We start from the raw sequence: 6,004 nt of genomic DNA on the forward strand, positions 1-6,004 counted from the left end.
GCCCTTTGTCTCAGTGTACTTTTCTATCCTTTATCCAACCACATCCATACATCCCTGGGGGTTCTCTAAAGTGCCTGTGGCAAGAGCTCCTTTCTCTCCTCTGGCTTGGCCAGCCAACTGGACTTTCTTCCTTGATGTCACCAAATGAGGAACCAGAGCATGTCTGTGCCCAAACTGCAACATCAACAGATAGAATAATTGTACAGTAGAGTGGAAAAGTTGCTGTTATACATACATCTAAGGCTCACATTCCTACAACATTCACTTAAATTTAGACTTGCCTTGACCCAGCATTCAGTTGTATAGATTAGAACACATTCTAATACACATCGTTTTTTGCTTCTTTCACTGCTTTTACCTATTCTTTCAGTTATTTTCTGAAGAGCAAGAATTCAGCACACACACACACACACACACACACACACACACACACACACACACAATGGTTGTTATAAAGCCACAACACAGTTCTCAAATTTTGCTCATTACTTTTTTTCTTTCTTAATCAGAATTTTGCCAAACAGCCTCCTAGGCACACTTAAACTATACTCTGTATAGTTTTTGCTTACTTCTTGCTGCCTTTGCTTTTCTGATATCTTGCCCAATACACTCTTCACACACACACACACACACTTATATTAAACTATACTTCAACATTTCATTAGTTATGCCATCAGTATCTGCAGCTTTTTCATTTTTTAATATTGCCACATATATGTTGTCCTCATCTTTTTTTTTCTTTGAAACAGACATTGATCAGCATTTGTTTAAATTCCATTCTTCAAATTATCACTATCATTCCTATGGAAATCTCTAATATGTGCCTTCCAATATTCCATCATTTCAGTTTCAGTGCAAATCATTTCCTCACTTTTATTTCTTTGTGTCAAGTAAAATACACACAAACTATAAAACTGAGTACACATTTAAGGGAGACAAAACACATTTAAATAACCCTGAAAAGGGAGACGGTGCTTATAACCATGACAACATACGTAATGTTTGAAGAATAAAATATACTTGGTGAAGAACAGGTAATTAGCTCTACAGGATATAAGACCAGATAAGTGAAAAAAATGGCAATAGTTTTAAGTCCTCAAAACTGAAGAAAAACAAATACTTTTTGAATTTGATAGTATAAGATTTGTTTAGAAATTTATTTCTATTTATGTCATTGGGCTCTAGTGCTTCACTTCTCCCCAGAACACACTCATAATAATAATATGAATACAAGATACTCAGTTCAAAGCAAACACATTATTTTAGCCATTTGTAATCTACCCGATGCAGTAGATCATGCTGCCAATAGATGTGTGTTCTGCTTATAAAAGGAGACTTGATTGGACAGATTGGAGAGTGGAAAAATGATTCAAACAAATCTTTGGATTCTGGAAGTATGTTAGTCTAAGTAATAAATTAAAAATAAATTTATGTGGGCAAAACTTGTTAATTTGGAAATGAAATGTTCTGGAAAACTCTAGAACATTCTGTTTCTTCTCCAAGCCATGCCAAAAACCTTCAGACTGGGCCATTCCAAAGAGCTATAGTTCTCCAAACCAGATGTGATTCAAAGTGTCTCTCTGGAATGGCATGGTCTAGAGAAGGTTTGGCATAGCCTACATGGCAGGGTGGAATTCAAATTTCTTAACAACCGGTTCTATGGGTGTGGCCTAATTTGTGGGTGTGGCTTGGTGGTCATGTGACTGGGGTGGAAGTGGCTTGCTGATTGGGCATGGCTAGGTGGTCATGTGACGGGGGTGTGGCCAAGTGGCCATGTGACTGGCAAACCAAATGTAAATGGTCCTCATTTAATGATCAGTTGCTTAGGTCCTTGCTTAATGGCCAGTTGCTTTGCAAGTGTTTTTTGCCAGTTTCCAAGGCCTCGGGATCCCTGGAGAGGGCAGAGTGAGGTCTGGGCAGGTGGCCATGTGACTGGCAAACCAAATGTAAGTGGTCCTTGCTTAATGACCAGGTCCTGGTTTAATGGTCAGTTGCTTAGCAAGTGTTGTAATTTACGACTGACTTCCACAGAGCTACTTGGCCTGTTTTTGGTGTTTTGACAGACAGACAGACAGACAGACACACACACACACTTCTAACCCTGCTATTCTTTGATTCTGTAAAGATCTCCTGCTGGAGCAGGGGGTTGGACTAGATGACCTCCGAGATCCCTTGCAGGCCAGCCCTAGATTGCTGTGCTGCTTCAAAGTCTTCTGAAGCCAGGGTTTATGTCCTTCCTTCCTCTCCTTTTTTTCTGTCTCCCTCCCTCCTTCCATGTATTTATCTATCCATCCATGTATCTCATTTACTTTCTCCTCTTTCTCTCTTTCTTTCCTTTTTCTCTTTCTTTCTTTCTTCCTTTCCCTCCCTTTCTTTCTGCCCCTTCCTTCCATCCCCCTTTCTTCCTTTCACTTCCTTTCTCTCTCCCTTTTTCTTTGTGTTTTCTCTTTCTTTTCTTTCTTGTATCTTCCTTCTCCCTTTCTCTCTCCCCTCTCTTTCCCTCTCTTTCTCTCTTTCTGTATCCCCCTCTCTTTTTGTCTCCTCTCTCCCTCTTTCTCTCTTTCTTTCTGTCCCTTCCTCCTTCCCTCACTCCTTTTAAAGCTAGGAAGCCCACCTGAAACACACACATGCACACACCCCCAGGGGTGGGATTCTCCCAGTTTGGCCCTGTTCTATTGTACTCTGCCTATCAGAGAATAAGCCTGCAGGCAGGGACTGTGCTTTTTAATCTTTGTGCAGGGTCTTTAAAAAAAATGCATGCAATCAACAGAAACAAATGAGGCAGCTTAGAAACAAGAGGATGCTCAGAGCAATCCCAGTTCTACAGTATCATAGAATAACAACAGCCCAGAAGAAAGGCAATAGCAGGAAGGAAGGGAGGAAGGAAGGGAGGGAGGGAGGGAGGGAGGAAGGAAGGAAGGAAGGAAGGAAGGAAGGAAGGAAGGAAGGAAGGAAGGAAGAAAGAAAGAAAGAAAGAAAGAAAGAAAGAAAGAAAGAAAGAAAGAAAGAAAGAAAGAAAGAAAGAAAGAAAGAAGAAACCTACTGAGGGCTGGAAAGAAAGAAAGAAAGAAAGAAAGAAAGAAAGAAAGAAAGAAAGAAAGAAAGAAAGAAAGAAAGAAAGAAAGAAAGAAAGAAAGAAACCACTCTACCGAGGGCTGCAGAATCATGCAGCCTTTAACGTTTCAGATTGGTGACCCTTCCTAGACCCAACTGGTGCTTCTTATTGTATCTACTGTACATGAGTTTCAGTCCCAAAGATGCTCCTTCTCCCCAGGAGCCCAACCTTCGATTCTGGATGAATACTTCTGCACCCTTTCACTCTTTGTTCCTCAACATCCTTCTTACATTGGATCACAAGCTATTGAACCAGATGCGGTGGGGGGGGCAGCAGGGGTGGGATTCAAATTTTTTAACAACCGGTTCTGTGGGCGTGGCTTAGTTGGTGGTCATGGCTTGGTGATCATGTAACTGGGTGGGCGTGGCTTGGTGGTCATGTGACTGGCTGGGTGTGGCCAACTCAACACCACTCACATTGTGGCATGCATCTCCTTGCCTGGCCTCTCATGACTGTGGGGATGCTGCAACAGTCGTAAGTATGAAAAATGGTCATAAGTCACTTTTTTCAATGCCATTGTAACTTTGAATGGTCACTCCACACAAGCAAAGTACCAGCAAAGGAGGGGAAAAAAACTCCAGAGAAGTTCCTGAGACAGGAAGTCTAGTCCTGCCAGGAATGTAATAAGGGTTAACGGAGAGGCAGTTTCTGTAAGCAACACCAGAATGTTTCCTTCCTGCCTTCCTTACAGAATTAGGCCAGTAATTTCTTCTAACAACCGGTTCTCTGAACTGCTTAGAATGTTAACAAATAGTTCTAGCGAATAGGTGCAACCTGGTAGAATCCCACCCCTGGGCAGCAGCCACCCAGGGGTGGGATTCTCTCTTTCTCTCTCTTTCTCTTTCCTTCTCTCTCCCCCTCTCTTTCTCTTTCTCTCTCTCTCTCCTTCTCTTCCCTCTCTCTTTCTCTCTCTCTCCCCTCCCTCTCTCCCTCTCTTTCTTTTTCTTTCTGTCCCTTCCTTCCATCCCCTTTCTTCCTTTCACTTCCTTTCTCCCTCCCTTTTTCTTTCTTTTTTTCTCTTTTTCTTTCTCTCTCTCCCTTCCTCTTTCTTGCCCTTCCTTCCTTCCTTCCTCCCTTCCTTCCTTCTCTCCCTCCCCTCTCTCTCTTACACACACCCCCACACATGAGCGGGCAGCGGGAGAATAAGAAAGCAAGCAGCCCCTCCCTTTCAGAGCCCCTCCATAAGTAATCATGCTTAAAGGAGTCCCATTGCAAAGTCCCATCATGCCTGCCTGCCATTTTAAAGCCTGCCACTTAAGCGTGAGGGGACCTTGCAACGGGGCTTTCAGCACCCCCCACCCCAGCCGTCTTGGCTTCACTGGGAGATGCTTTCAGAGGGCTGAGGCAAGGGTACTCATACTTAAAGTGGCAGGCAGAATTTAAAGAAGCATGCATGCTTTAAGCATGATTACCCCCTGCCTCAGCCCTCCAAAAGCATCTCTTAGTGGAACGAAAACGGCTTGGGTGGGGGTGCTCAAAGCCCCGTTGCAATTACACACCACCCCCTCCTCCCCCCCTTCTTCCTTTTCCCACCACCCGCTGCTGACCGGAGCTCGCAGGATCACAGTTCATCCCGGACCAGGTGTGTGTGTGTGTTTGCGATGGCTGTGGTGGGGAGGGAGGGTGCTCATGGCCCTGCTGCTTTAAGCGTGCAGCAACAGCTGCATGCTTTAAAGCATGCTGCTTTAAAGCGTGAGCACCCTCCCAGCCCTCCGAAAGCATCTCCACGGGCGGCAGAGGCAGCGGACCTGGCTTCCTCCCATTTTGCCCCTGGGAGAAGCAGGCAGAGGCAGCGGAGACACTGTGGTGATGATGCTACTTATGGGCGGCAGCCAGATCCACCACCCAACTGGTCCGCCACATGGTAGGTGTTAAGTTTGGGCAATGAGAGGCTGAACCAGAGCATGAATGCAACAATACTTTATTATAACAATAAAGGGCTGACCGTGCTTGCCACGCCTGGAACTGGCTCGCAGCAATCAGCAACTGGTTGGACCCCGCAGCCCGCTTTTATAGCTGGCTGCTGGGAGAACCAACCAATGGGAGAAAGGGAAAGGTCGCCCACGCAAAGGGACTGGACCTGAGTGAGAACTCCTAGAGTCCTCAGGACATAACACCCCTTCCCCCCAGATGCGAACATGCATAGTCCTTGAGGTAGACAGGGGGCTTGTGTTGGCGCCCGGAACGGCGCAGCTCGGGAACATTGTCTGTCCGTTCAGGATCAGCCTGTGACGGTAGGGCCGGCAGGGTGTCGCCAACGCGCTCTCCGGCTCGGGCATCCCCAGGACTCGCAGGGTTGGTTACTGGGGACGAGCTCCCGTGGACTGGATCGGGCTGGTCAACCCTCTGGGCGCTGTTGTCCGAGTTCGGGCTGTCAGGAACGACTGTAGGTGCGAACTGGTCGTTGGGCACGATGTGGCTGTGAGGCGGATGAGGAGGTTCCCCTTCGTCTGGTGACTCTGGATCCCTGCTGGCAAGGGTGCTGAGGCGCCTCCGCAGTTGGTCTATGTGCCTCCTCCAGACACGGCCATCCTCCAGCCTGACTCTATACGATCTCGGCCCGGTGATGGCTATGACCTCGCCTGGAATCCATAGTGGGTCCCCAGCGAAGTTCCTCGCGAATACTGGCTCCTGTAACATAAAATGTCTAACCCCCGATGAGGAAGCAAGGGGAGAGTCAGGGCAGTATTGTGGGTGAAGTCTGTCCAATACAGTCCTCAGGCGCCGGCCCATCAGGAGCTCCGCTGGGGACTTATTGGTGACTGAACAGGGGGTTGAGTGCTGGCTCATCAGGAACCGCGAGAGTTTGTGGTGCCAGTCATCCCTGCTGAACCTGGCGAGGGCTTCTTTAGTGGTCCTGACGGCTCTTTCAGCCAACCCATTACTGGC

This window comes from Pseudonaja textilis, chromosome 1 (genome assembly GCF_049901715.1).
Source record: "Pseudonaja textilis isolate UNSWEBS1 chromosome 1, rPseTex1.2, whole genome shotgun sequence".
In the NCBI taxonomy this organism is placed as follows: domain Eukaryota; kingdom Metazoa; phylum Chordata; class Lepidosauria; order Squamata; family Elapidae; genus Pseudonaja; species Pseudonaja textilis.